The sequence below is a fragment of the Perca fluviatilis genome, unplaced genomic scaffold (assembly GCF_010015445.1).
Source record: "Perca fluviatilis unplaced genomic scaffold, GENO_Pfluv_1.0 PFLUV_unplaced_scaf_7, whole genome shotgun sequence".
NCBI classification, from domain to species: domain Eukaryota; kingdom Metazoa; phylum Chordata; class Actinopteri; order Perciformes; family Percidae; genus Perca; species Perca fluviatilis.
In genome coordinates this window covers 1-14,198 of record NW_024375748.1, presented here as the reverse complement: position 1 = coordinate 14,198, position 14,198 = coordinate 1, and the positions used below count along the sequence as shown (strand labels likewise).

Genomic DNA, 14,198 nt, shown 5'->3' with positions numbered 1-14,198 from the left:
AATGGCGAACTGAAATTGCGAGGCCGGCTTTACAATGGGCTAAGGAAATTGCAGGCCGGCTTTACAATGGCTAAAAATGCAGCTACAAAAGATCACAAGGCAGAAATTGCAGGCGGCTTACAATGGCGAAGTGAATGCGTGCGGCTTTACAATGGCAGTGAAATTGCTAGGCGGCTTTTACAATGGCGAAGTGAAATTGCTAGGCCGGCTTTACAATGGCGAGTGAAATTGCTAGGCGGCTTTACAATGGAAGTGAAATTACGGGCGGCTTTACAATAAGCTGGCGAAATTACGAGGCGGCTTTACAATGGCGAATTGGAGGGCTTTACAATAACAGCGACATTGCGAGCCGCTTTACAATGGCGGCGTGAAATTGCGAGGCCCGGCTTTACAATGGCAAAGTGAAATTGCGAGGCCGGCCAACACACGCTTGAGGATCATCACTTGATGATGGTGGCTATCACCCCTTACCTAGTTCCCAGGTTGACGTACATTTTCAAAGTGTCAAAAACACACTCCTTGCGAGCCGGCATTGCTAGATGACATTGCAAACCGGCTTTACAATGGAAACACATTTTCACACTTTGAAACTAGCTGTTGGATTCCGTAAGCTAATGCGGCATATATGCTGCCAGCGGAACAGCATCCAACAGATTATTTCAAAGTGTCAGAAACACACTATTGCATGTTTACAATGCCAGAATGGCTACACACACAAACACCATGTGGTTCCAGTCTCGTCCAAATCTGGCCACCAGCTGGCTCCAATCGCATTGACGATCTTGCTAATTTCACTGCGACACGTGCATGCACCGATACATGGCATTTGCTTCAGTTAAACCCTTACACCTCGCCGTATGAAAAACAAACACTTTGGTTCTTTTATCATGAAAGAACAGCAAGTTTATTGTGAAGGTTAGAAACACCAAAGGACCCTACCTGTATGTGTGGGCTGTTACCATTGCAGAGATTGTTACCCGTACTCAACATCCCATTTCATCCCTTATCCCTAACCTTAACCATTCTAGCACAGTGGTGCGTAAGCACAACTGTCATTATTTACAGTGCCAACCACCTGCTAGGAGATGCCAGACTAGCACCCACAGGTGAGGGCTGTTACCCCACAACCCCCTTTACCTAAACTTAACCATTCTAGCACAGTGGTGCCTTAAACCCAACTGTCGTTATTTGCAAAGCTGGCCTTACAATGCCGGCTTGGATAGGTGGCATTGCGGGCCGACTTTACAAGGCTCCACCCAGGGGAGCCACCCATCGCCCACAGAAAGGGGCTAACCTCCCCGGTATACATTCAGGAAAAAGGGCCCACCTCACGCGCACCTTTGACCTCCGGTCGGTCCGGAACCCACACTTAAGCCCCCGCTATGGCCATACTTTAACCCGCACCGAAATATTTTCGCGTCCCCTGGTATACCATTTCAATATTGCGATATCGCCTTGCAACGGCTTAACGGAAAATTACGAGGCCGGCTTTACAATGGCGGCTGAAATCTGCAGGCCGGCTTTACAATGGCGATGAAATTGCTAGGCCGGCTTTACAATGGAGAAGCGAAATTGCGAAGCCGGCTTTGCAATGCATGGCGAAGGAAATTGTGAGGGGGGGCTTTACAATGGCGAAGGAAATTGCGATGCCGGCTTTACAATGGCGAAGGAAATTGCTAGGCCGGCTTTACAATGGCGAGTGAAATTGCTAGGCCGGCTTTACAATGGCGGCGGAAATTGCTAGGCCGGGCTTTACAATGGAGAAGTGAAATTTGCGGGGCCGGCTTTACAATGGCGGCGACATTGCAGGCCGGCTTTACAATGGCGGGCAAATTGCGAGGCCGGCTTTACAATGGCAAAGCGACATTGCGAGGCCGGCTTTACAATGGCGACGTGAAATTGCGAGGCCGGCTTTACAATGGCAAAGTGAAATTGCGAGGCCGGCCAACACACGTTTGAGGATCATCACTTGATGATCGTGGCTATCACCCCCTTACCTAACCCTAACCCTAACCCTAACCCCCTAACCCTTAACCTCCCTCTCTGTGTGTGCCTAAACCCAACCTTCCCTTACCCCGGCCCTCCCAGTCCCCTTTCCCCTCACCCATTTTACCTAATTCTAACCTCACCCTTGACCCCTACCCTAACCATAACCTTTGTCCTGTCTCTACCCCTACCCCACCCCTGATCATAACCTCTCCCTATGTGTGTGCCTAACCCCAACCTCTCCCACCTTTTACCCTCCCATTCCCCCTCCCCTTTAACTCTTGCCTAAACCTACCCTTACCCCTTGACCCCTAACCTAACCATAACCTTTGTCTCGTCTTTGCTCCTGCCTCTCCTCTTGAGTCCCCTTCGGCACACAGGTTTGTGCAGCCTTTAACGCATTTTTTGCTGGGGGGTTCCCTGCCTGGAGGGTGCGGGGGGGCCCCCGGGGTCTTGTTCCCGGCCAGTGGTTTGTGCATTTAAGCCTCGCCGCCTATGGCGGCGAGACTTTCTTTTTTTCTTCCCTAACCCCTAACCCTAACCCTATTATAGGGGATTCAGTGCAGACTGGCAAGTTTTCATTCAAGTCTGAAATACAAGTGAACAAGGAGAAGCATGCATGACTTTAGATTCAATCCTAGCAGGCCAGTTCTTTTCCACAACAAAAATTGAATTAAATGTAAAGGATTGTTTGTTTTGGTCTTGTGGTAGCTACATATATTTTACTTTTGACAATTCAAATCAAAATCTGTTTACCTTGCAATGCTGAGAGTGACGATGGCAGAGCACATGTTCACCAGTGCAAGCAGGAAGCCGAGACCTGTATTCCAACCAATCTCAGCACAATATGCTAATGAGTTTCTTCCCAGAGATTCCTCACTCATATTCATCTCTATTCCTAACCCTAACCCTAACCCTGAACACGCCCGATCTCGTTTGATCTCGGAAGCTAAGCAAGGTAGGGCCGGGTCAGTACTTGGATGGGAGACTGCGTGGGAATACCCGGTGCTGTAAGCTTTTTATTCTACACTTTCAACAGCAGGGTCTCTGCTCCTAATTTATACCACAAGTGTCATTGCATTTTACCATCTATAAATATCTTGTTTTCACCTGCTCTAATTGCTTACGGCCGTACCACCCTGAACATGCCCGATCTCGTTTGATCTCGGAAGCTAAGCAAGGTAGGGCCGGGTCAGTACTTGGATGGGAGACTGCCTGGGAATACCCGGTGCTGTAAGCTGTTTATTACCATTTTACAACAGCAGGGGCTCTGCTCCTAATTTATACCACAAGTGTCATTGCATTTTACCATCTATAAATAGCCTGTTTTCACCTTCTTTAATGGCTTACGGCCATACAACCCTGAACACCTCTGATCTCGGAAGCTAAGCAAGATAGGGCTGGGTCAGTACTTGGATGGGAGATTGCCTGGGAATACCCGGTGCTCTAAGCTTTTTATTCTACACTTTCAACAGCAGGGTCTCTGCTCCTAATTTATACCACACGTGTCATTGCATTTTACCATCTATAAATAGCCTGTTTTCACCTGCTCTAGTGGCTTATGGCCATTCCACACTGAACAGGCCGGATCTCGTCTGATCTTGGAAGCTAAGCAGAGTAGGGCTGGGTCAGTACTCGGATGGGAGACTACCTGGGATACCTTGTGCTTTAAGCTTTTTGTTCCGGTTTTACAACAGCAGGGGCTCTGGTCCTTATTTATACCACAAGCGTAATTGAATTTTACCGTCTCTAAATAACTTACGGCCATACCACCCTGAACACGCCCGATCTCGTCTGATCTCGAAAGCTAAGCAACGTAGGGCCGTGTCAGTACTTGGATGGGAGACTGCCTGGGAATTCCTGGTGCTGTAAGCTTTTTATTCCCATTTTACAACAGCAGGGGCTCTGCTTCTTCTTTATACCACAAGTGTAATTGCATTTTACCATGTATAAATATCTTGTTTTCAACTTCTTTAATGGCTTACGGCCATACCACCCTGAACACGCCAGATCTCATCTGATCTTGGAAGCTAAGCAGAGTAGGGCTGGGTCAGTACTTTGATGGGAGACTGCCTGGGAATACCCGGTGCTGTAAGCTTTTTATTCCCATTGTACAACAGCAGGGGCTATGCTCCTATATACCACAAGTATACTTGCATTTTACCATGTATAAATACCTTGTGTTCACCTACTCTAATGGCTTACGTCCATACCACCGTGAACACGCCTGATCTCGGAAGCTAAGCAAGGTAGGGCCGGGTCAGTACTTGGATGGGAGACTGCCTGGGAATACCCGGTGCTGTAAGCTTTTTATTCTACACTTTCAACAGCAGGGTCTCTGCTCCTAATTTATACCACAAGTGTCATTGCATTTTACCATCTATAAATAGCCTGTTTTCACCTGCTCTAGTGGCTTATGGCCATTCCACACTGAACAGGCTGGATCTCGTCTGATCTTGGAAGCTAAGCTGAGTAGGGCTGGGTCAGTACTTGGATGGGAGACTTCCTGGGAATACCTGGTGCTGTAAGCTTTTTATTCCGGTTTTACAACAGCAGGGGCTCTGCTTCTTCTTTATACCACAAGTGTAATTGCATTTTACCATCTATAAATATCTTGTTTTCACCTTCTTTAATGGCTACGGCCATACCACCCTGAACTCTCGCGAGATTTGGCGTATGGACGAGATCTTGAGAGTAAAGTTTGGTGAGGAGGAAGTAGACCGTGTGGTGTAGGGAAAAGTGTGTTTTTGTTTTGATTTTGAACCATAGTTTTTCGAGTATATTTTCAAGCTTTCATCCCCCAGGCAGTTTAGTACTGCTTGGGGGTCAGGGGCTTTTTTGTGGAGAGACTACGTCCTGAAATCTCGCCAGATGAGAATGTGGGGAGGAAAGGTGGAGAAGGAAAAAGAGATACACTCAGCAGATGGGAAACGTCGACTAAGGAGAGGAATGGAGGAGATTTTGAAAGCACAACACCAGGTACCAGGAAGACAGAGGGTTGTAAAGGAGGGAGTAGTAGCTGAACAACAGATAAGGATGAGAGGAGGAAAAATTACAGAGAAAGACAACGCAACGCGAGGTGAGAGTGCAGACGGGAGAACAACGGTGATGGCGGCCATGACGGCAGGCGGACAGAAGCAGACGGTGACGACAGGAGAAATGAATATAAGCGGTGTTTTGACGGAGGAAGAAGAGCTGACGATGATGAACGGTGAACGGAAGGAAGGTGGACATGAGGAAGGGGGAGTGAAGTTGAAGGAGACGGCCGGAGAACAGCAGAATGGCAGAGATGAAGTACGAGGAGAGAAGCCTACGGAGACAAACGGTGAGGAGGAAAAGAGAGAACAGGGAGGGAATATGTATGGGAAACAACTGACTGTGTGTGTAGAAATGGTGAGAGGAGAAGAAGTGAGAATAGAGACATTTTTACAGAAAGTGCAACAATATTGTGGCGTGCTGTTGGCATGCAGAAAATTGGGTAACAGAACCTTTGAAATGACGATGAGAGACCAGAAAGGAAAGCAGAAACTGATTGATGGCTTTAAAATTGGAGAAACGAGTGTGGTGGCAAGAGACTTATGCCGGGATGAGAGGGTCGTTTCATTTATGAATCTCCCAGCTTATATCGAAGATGAAGAAATTAAGTACAGGTTGTTGAGATGGGGAGTGATTCCTATGTCAACAATTAGAAGACGGATGTGGCCGGGTACTACAGTAGCAGATGGGACACGCTTTGTTAAAGTGAACTTCCCCAAGGAGGTAACCTCATTACCATATTCAACAAAGTTTGCAACGGTGAAGGGAATGGAATATTTTAGAGTGTTACATGCCAGACAAGCCAGGATTTGTCGGCTATGTCTAAAACCGGACCACATGCTGAGGGATTGCCCGCTGTTCACCTGCAACCGCTGTGGAGAACAGGGACACTATAGAAGGGAATGTGACAAAGAGGTGAGTAGATGTGAGGTTTGTCATGAGAAATTGGCAGAATGTCTATGTCCTGAGAAAGAAAATGAATCTGAACATGAATATGTGGAGGAAGCTGTGGTGTCAGAGACTGATGAGAGTGACATGAATCTGGGGGATATGAGTGAGTCTATACTGACTGCAAAGAGAGCAGGGGCCATAGAAGGTCCGGCTAGCAGCGGCAACATAGTCCCTGACCGTGAGGTCACTGATGGTGGAGGAGGTTTGGTGTTGGGGGCGCGAAGCAGGGAGGGGGGAGCGGGCTGGTGAGTCTGGTCACCCCAAATCAACCTGCGGGATCGCTAAACTCAAACAAACCGAGGGAAACAGGAGGGCTACAGACTACATGCATAGACCTACCTGAAGGGGATTCAGAAAATGTCAGTTTACCGTGTAGGCAGCCACGGGCAGAAGCAGACCTTGACACCATAGATTCTGAAGAAAATTCTGAGATAGATATGGAAGATGTAAGGTCTTCAGAACGTAGATGGCAAACACAAAAGAGTGCAAAAGCCAGAAAAAAACGACTGTCGTTGTTAAAGAGTACTATGACAGGATGAATGCAGGTTTCTGGTGATATACCTCACACTACTTTGTCTTAATGTTGCAATGTGTTACATTCAATGCTAATGGACTGAGAACTAAGTTGAAATTAGAATCGATTTTGCAGACAATACACTTTGATATACTGTGTTTACAGGAGACAAAGTGGGATGACGATATATATAAGGACGTGACCTCAAGGTGGCAAGGACAAGTGTTGCAGAGTAAAGGACGGAGAGCTAATGGAGGAGTGGCTACTTTTTTCAGACTGGGCAAATGTACAGAAGGTAAATTGATACACAGAGACAAAGAGGGACGAGTACTGGTGATAGACTGTGAGTATAATGGAATAGTGATGAGAATAATTAATATATATGCACCAAATATAGACATAGAAAGAAAGCGTTTTTTCAGAGATCTAGCACCATGGTGTACAGACAATACAGTGTTGATGGGGGATTTTAATGTGACGTTGACAGAAATGGATGTGTCACAAAACAATGTCTACAAATACGATGTTAGTAGGAAGGAATTGGGAATACTTATGTGTAGCAAACAACTGTGTGATGTGTGGAGAGAGGCTTTTCCGTCACGAAGGGACTATTCCCGAAGGCAGGTGGTACAGAAGGTGTTGAAACAAACTAGAATTGATTTATGCCTGGTGACAGTACCTTTGTGTAACAGTGTGTGTAATTCTAAGTATGTACAGACCACTTGGAGTGACCACAGTATGCTGTTCTGTAACATAAAGTCGACCTATGAAAGTAGAGGAGGAGGTATGTGGGTGTTTAACTCAAGCCTGCTGAAGGAGAAGAAATTTGTTGAAAATATGAATAAAAGGTTGCAAGATGCAAATTATGAAATGATATATGAGGAGGATGTATTGCAGTGGTGGGTAGAAGTGAAAGATAGAATTAAAAAGAAATGTATAAGATATGGTAAGGAAAAGAGATGGAGAGATAATATGTGTGAAGAAAGATGGAAAAAAGAGCTAATATTAGAAACAGAATTATTGGATGAGAAGAAGGTGTTTAGCACTGAAAAGTATGAGTACCTGAAAAAGTGTCTAGACAAAATTGAAAAAGACAGATGTAGAGGTGCTGCGATAAGAAGTAAAATACGACATTATGTGGAGGGAGAAAAGTGCACCGCTTTTTTTTTGAGGCTGGAAAAACAGAAGCAGAAAAGAACAGAGATAAAGGGGGTAAAAAATGGGGAAGGACAAACTGTAACTGACATGGTAGGAATAATACAACAAGTGCAGCAGTATTATAAATCTCTTTTTCAGAGTCAGGGAGTAGATGATGCGGCAATGAATAGAGCGCTAGCAGCCTTAACACGGAAGCTGAGTGCTGAAGATAGGGAATGGTGTGAAATGAAGTTTACAATAGCAGAAGTAGAAGCGGCAATAGCTGGGCTGAATGCAAACCAGAGTCCGGGGCAAGATGGTTTGACATCTGAGTTTTATAAAGAGTTTAAAGAAATGCTGTTACCAATTTTGATGAAACTTTTTGAATGTATGGCGCGGAGAAAGGTGATACCAAATTCGTTTTCGGACGGGGTGGTGAACATTTTTTACAAAAATAAAGGGGATAAATGTGATTTGGAAAATTATAGACCAATCAGTCTTTTAAATACTGACTATAAGATTTTGACCAAAATACTGGCGAATAGGGTAAAACGGGTAGCGGGTACTATTATAGATACAACGCAAGCATATAGTATACCAGGAAGGGATATAGGGGATTCTATATTAACGGTCAAAGACATAGTAAGATAAATGTCAAAAGGGGAGGGAATATGGATAGGAGTGGATTTAAAGAAGGCTTTCGACAGGGTGGAACACACTTTTTTGTTGAAAACTTTGGAGACCTTTGGTTTCGGAGGGAGCTTTATAAGTTGGGTGAGGATATTATATGCAAATGCCAAAAGTAGAGTAAAATGTAATGGATTGCTGACAGATGCTTTTAAAATTGAACGATTAATAAGACAGGGATGCCCACTATCGGCGCTGCTATATAGCATAGTGGCAGAGCCAATTGCAGCGTTGATTGTACAGGATGAGGAAATAGAAGGAGTAAAAATAGGATCTGATGGGGAAAATAAAATAGTGCAATACGCGGATGATATTAATATTTTTGTTAAACGAGAACAGGACGTAGAGAGGGTAATGAAGCACCTGAGGGAGTATCAACTGGCGTCAGGTGCAGAGGTAAATATGGGGAAATCTGAGTGTACAGTATTTGGGATGGGAGCAGCAGAGGCCCACAAGTGGGGTTTTAAACAAATAGAAGGGCCGCGCAAAGTACTTGGCATTTATGTCGGTAAAGATGAAAATGAGGCAGAAGCGTTGACATGGAAGGAAACAATAGGGAAGGTAAAAAATGTTTTAATATGTGGAAAGCGAGAGGTCTAAAGTTAAAGGGAAAGGTAATAGTGACTAATGTTTTGGCAAGTTCTAAAATACAGCATGTATTATCTACGTGTTCTCTGCCCGGCTGGGCACTAAAAGAATTGACAGGAGTAATAAATACTTTTCTGTGGAATAGTAAAGTGACGGCGATAGCGCACGGTACGATGATTAATAGAGAACAAACTGGGGGTTTAAATTTAGTAGACCTGGGCTGTAAAAGAGATGCTGCAAGGATTAAACTCGTAGCCAAGTTTTTGAATCCAAATGTAGATGTGGGATGGAAGGGGGCTTTTGCTAAAATGCTAACAACCTATGGTACTAAAGATGAAATGAATCTATTGCAGCTACATATGGTTAAAACGTATGAACACCTGCCCTGTTGGTTCAGGGAGGTGATGGTGGCGTGGAGTAAAATTGTTGCTTTACTGAGTCCACAATGTGAGAGCAGAGAACACGTAATGAAGCTACCGTATCTTCTCAATCCATACTTTTCCTTCAATGGAAGGAAAATGATGAATGAGAGTGTAACAACAGCTGGTTGTAATAAAATAAGGTATATATGTAATAATAGGGGGGAAATAGAAGCAAATGTATTAAGCCAAGCATTGAGATTAAAGGGAGTGGCATTTAGGAAGAATACAATAGCAAGTTTGTGTCAAAAGGTTAAGGCGTGCGTGCCACAGAAATGGAAGGATTTGATGGAAAATAAGGCAGGAGGGAAGCTGTGTGGACCGGTGAAAATACATGTGTATGTGAAGGGAAAAGGAACAGACGTGTGTGAAATGACGACACAACAATGGTACAAAATTTTGAGAGAGAAAATACAGACAGTGCCGACAGCAGAACAAAAGTGGGTAAATATGTTTCCGGGACAGGATGTGAGGGAGATATGGAAAAATGTTGTTATTCCAAATTCGACACCTGAAATGTTTAATCTAGATTTTAAAATCAGACACAGATGTATTTTCACCGGGATCATTCTGCATCAGATGCATAAACACTATGGAAGAGAATGTAGTGTGTGTAAAATAAAGGATGAGGATTTGGAACATTTATTCCTGAGATGTAAAGAGCTGGGAGGGTTCCATAGAAATTTGAAAAAACTGCTTGAAGAGAGATGCCACATGGTAATGGGGAGTCAAATAGGGTGGGAGTGGTGTTTACTCTTCGGAGTCAAAAGAAACATGCAAAATGTTAATGCAAATGTGGTAAATATATTACTAGCAATGGCTAGAAGAAGTATATTTATGAGGAGGAATTATGCTTTATATGAGGGGAAAAGGTTTGATGTGTGGGGGTTTTATGTTAATCAAGTGAAGGCGTTTTTTAAGTTGCATTATTACAGGGGTTTTTCATTTTTTGAAAATGCATTTATGGGAGGGAACACTTTATTTTCAGGGGAGGAGAAAGGTCCTTTGGTGTTTTATTTCTGAGTTTGTTTTTTTTTTTGTTGTTTGGTTTTGTTTATGTGAAGAAGGGTTTGTTTAAAAGAGAGGGGAATTTGATTAAGGTTTATGATAACGGACCGGGATTTATTTATATGAATGGGTGTTAGAAATGTTTTTTGTCTTGGAGAATAAAATAGTATGGAAATGGAGTGTGCAGTGATGTGATGTCTTGAAAGGACGAGAAAAATTATGGATGTAGTAGATGATGTATGATTTAATAGGGATGAATAGTGGAGGATTGGTTGAAAAGTGTTTGTTGTAATGTCATTTGTGTTTAACATATAACAAATGAAAGGTATTTATGTTACATGTGAAAATGGAATGTATGGACTGTATATATTGTAAAATAACTCTCTCTAATTTTTGATAATAAAAAAAAAAAAAAAAAAAAACACGCCCGATCTCGTTTGATCTCGGAAGCTAAGCAAGGTAGGGCCGGGTCAGTGCTTGGATGGGAGACTGCCTGGGAATACCCGGTGCTGTAAGCTTTTTATTCTACACTTTCAACAGCAGGGTCTCTACTCCTAATTTATACCACAAGTGTAATTCAATTTTACCATCGCTAAATAACTTGTGTTCACATGCTCTAATGCAGGGGTGTCAAACTCATTTTAGCTCAGGGGCCACATGGAGGAAAATCTATTCCCAAGTGGGCCGGACCGGTAAAATCATGGTATATATAACTTAAAAACAACAACTTCAGATTGTTTTCTTTGTTTTAACGATCAACATAAAACATAAAGCTAGAGCCTGAGGACAGTGTGTCCAAAATAGTGGCCAAGCACAACATCACTATTAATCATAAAACACCTCAAGTTTATTTGAAAATTCTAAAGAAAAAGAACGCACAAACACACAATGCCTCAGTGATTCACAGAACTGTTTCACAGATCACAGAACTATATCAAGGTGTCATTTCTCAGGCAGAAATGTAGATACAAATAATGAAATCCTGTTCCCCAAACAAGTGCAAGAACCACAGAGTCAAGAATAGGTTAAATATACAAATCAAATAAAATCAATTAAAAACAATAGCACATCAACATAAAAACATTTAAACATAAAGCTGGAGCCTGAGGACAGTGTGTCCAAAAGCACAACATCACTATTAATCATAAAACACTTCAAGTTATTTGAAAATTCTGAGGACAAAGAACATACAAACACACAATACCTCAGTGATTCACAGAAGTATATCACAGATCTATATCAGGGTGTCTCAAGCAGCACTTTAAGTGGGGTTGCATAGTTTATTTGACTCCTGATACCTGGCATCTTTTAGCTTTCACCAGCGCATCAATATCAGGCGTTACATCCTGAGTGGCAGCCAACTTCAGGATGTGATTCAAGTCCTTGTGCGGAGTCTGGAGCGCAGCTTTGTTTTATTTATGCTCATTACAGAGAAAACTTGCTCACAAAGATATGTGGTTCCAAACATGCACAACAGTTTTGCAGCGAGGGCTGTCAAGTTGGGGTAACCTGGCAAGAGATTCTGATAAAATGTGTCCAAGCCAGCTGCGGCAAATTTACCCTTCAAATCCGAGTCGCACTGCAAGTCTATTATTTCAAGTTGGATGCTGACGGGCAGATCAGAGGGATTCACGGTGAATGGCGAGCAAAAAACTTTGAAGTCTTTCTCCAGTTCACCAAAAATCTGAAAGCGTTGCTCAAACTCCCGTAACAGTCCCGTTATTTTATCTTTGAATCGCTTCATGTCTGCGACATGTTGGGCCGTGCACACATTTTTCAGACAGGGGAAGTGAGCTGCATCACCACCGGCGAGTTGCGTCTCCCACAATGACAGCTTCAACTTGAAAGAACGTATGCTGTCATAATACTGCGTGACAACTTTGTTGCGCCCTTGCAGCTGTTTGTTCAAGTTATTCAGGTGCTCTGTAACATCCACCATAAATGCAAGGTCCTGCATCCATTCTTGCGGAATGAAATTCTAACACTGGTTTGCCCTTTTCTTCCATGAACTGTTCAATTTCTTCTCAGAATCAAAGAAACGCCTCAGCACAGCACCTCGGCTTAACCATCTTACCTCAGTGTGGTATGGCAGGCTATAGATGTGGTCTTTCTCTCGAGAAGGCTGTCAAACTGACGGTGATTCAGGCTTCTGGATCGGATGAAATTAACAGTTTGGATGACCACCTTCATGACGTTATCCATCTTTAATGACTTGCAACACAAAGCCTCCTGGTGCAAAAAATACAGTGAAAAGTCCAAAAATCACGTCCTCCATTTGCAGATTGCACTTTCTCTCTGAACTTTGTCACAACGCCAGCTTTTTTCCCGATCATTGAGGGCGCACCATCTGTAGCCAGGCTGAGAGCGGGACCAGTCCACTCCAACCCTGTCCAGCGCGCCGACGAGTGTGGTGAAAATATCAGCTGCGTCGTCGTTATCTGTCACCGGCACCAACTCCACAAACTCCTCGGTGACGGTCAATGTGTCATCAACGCTCCGCGGGATGAAAATGGCCAGTTGTGCAACATCTGTAATGTCCGTGCTTTCATCAATTGCAACTGAAACACGCAATAAATGACTTTACTTTTGCTTAAACTGGCTGTCCAAATCCACTGAAAGATCGGAAATCCTGTCTGCAACTGTGTTTCTTGTCAGGCTGATATTTGCAAAAGCCCGGCGCTTTTCAGGGCACACAATCTCCGCTGCCTTCATCATGCATGTTTTAACAAATTCACCCCTCACTGAATGGTTTTGAAGCCACTGCGATTTCATTAGCAATGAGGTAGCTAGCTTTCACTGCAGGCGCACCGACCGTCTCGGCTGTGAGTAAACACAGACTGCTGTTTTTTCAATCAGACCCGCCAACAGTTCATTCACCTTCTCTTCTCCGCTGTCCTTGAAAGTTGTCATATTTGTCGGCATGAAGACTCACATAGTGGCGCGAAGGGTTATATTCTTTTACCACTGCAACATGCTGTGAACACACCAAACACACAGCAGCCTTCCCATTCACTTCTGTGAATAAATAGGAGGATGACCATTTTTCTTCGAACGCTCTGCACTTGCGTCCACTTTTCTCTTTTTGCGAAAATACATATTGGGGGCAATGAGGGTGCCAAAGCACATAATGTTAAAAGTAGAAGCCGCAATAAATTTCGGGACTGGCTGCACTTGCTTGACCCACTTGCTCTGCCCGATATAAACAGTTTGCTTGCTTAACACAATTGCTATTGCGCCATCCAGTGGACGCAATTGGAACAGCAGTTTCTTTTATTGAAAAATTGCAGCTCATTTTTATACTTTACAAAATCATCTCGCGGGCCGGATTAAACCCATTTGCGGGCCTGATCCGGCCCGCGGGGCCGTACGTTTGACACCCCTGCTCTAATGGCTTACGGCCATACCACCCTGAACATGCCAGATCTCATCTGATCTCGGAAGCTAAGCAGAGTAGGGCTGGGTCAGTACTTGGATGGGAGACTGCCTGGGAATACCCGGTGCTGTAAGCTGTTTATTCCCATTGTACAACAGCAGGGGCTATGCTCCTTCTATATACCACAAGTATACTTGCATTTTACCATCTATAAATAGCCTGTTTTCACCTGCTCTAGTGGCTTATGGCCATTCCACACTGAACAGGCCGGATCTCATCTGATCTTGGAAGCTAAGCAAGGTAGGGCTGGGTCAGTACTTGGATGGGAGACTGCCTGGGAATACCCGGTGCTGTAAGCTGTTTATTACCATTTTACAACAGCAGGGGCTCTGCTCCTAATTTATACCACAAGTGTCATTGCATTTTACCATCTATAAATAGCCTGTTTTCACCTTCTTTAATGGCTTACGGCCATACAACCCTGAACACCTCTGATCTC

The 14,198-nt window shown here is 43.9% G+C and overlaps 3 non-coding genes and 6 pseudogenes across 3 annotated transcripts; all 9 read left to right on the top strand.

Annotated features, from left to right (window-relative positions):
- Positions 1-2,883: 2,883 nt before the first annotated feature.
- On the top strand, positions 2,884-3,003 carry LOC120555303 (annotated as a pseudogene).
- A 104-nt stretch (positions 3,004-3,107) lies between these two features.
- Positions 3,108-3,226, top strand: LOC120555299. Its single transcript, XR_005638679.1, has one exon. It is a non-coding gene; the product is annotated as a 5S ribosomal RNA (ribosomal RNA).
- A 317-nt stretch (positions 3,227-3,543) lies between these two features.
- On the top strand, positions 3,544-3,661 carry LOC120555302 (annotated as a pseudogene).
- An 81-nt stretch (positions 3,662-3,742) lies between these two features.
- LOC120555306 lies at positions 3,743-3,861 on the top strand (annotated as a pseudogene).
- Positions 3,862-3,965: 104 nt separating this feature from the next.
- Positions 3,966-4,084, top strand: LOC120555305. The gene has a single exon (XR_005638681.1). It is a non-coding gene; the product is annotated as a 5S ribosomal RNA (ribosomal RNA).
- Positions 4,085-4,185: 101 nt separating this feature from the next.
- Positions 4,186-4,294, top strand: LOC120555300 (annotated as a pseudogene).
- A 104-nt stretch (positions 4,295-4,398) lies between these two features.
- Positions 4,399-4,517, top strand: LOC120555301 (annotated as a pseudogene).
- Positions 4,518-13,716: 9,199 nt separating this feature from the next.
- On the top strand, positions 13,717-13,835 carry LOC120555304. The gene has a single exon (XR_005638680.1). It is a non-coding gene; the product is annotated as a 5S ribosomal RNA (ribosomal RNA).
- Positions 13,836-13,939: 104 nt separating this feature from the next.
- LOC120555307 lies at positions 13,940-14,058 on the top strand (annotated as a pseudogene).
- Positions 14,059-14,198: the final 140 nt, after the last annotated feature.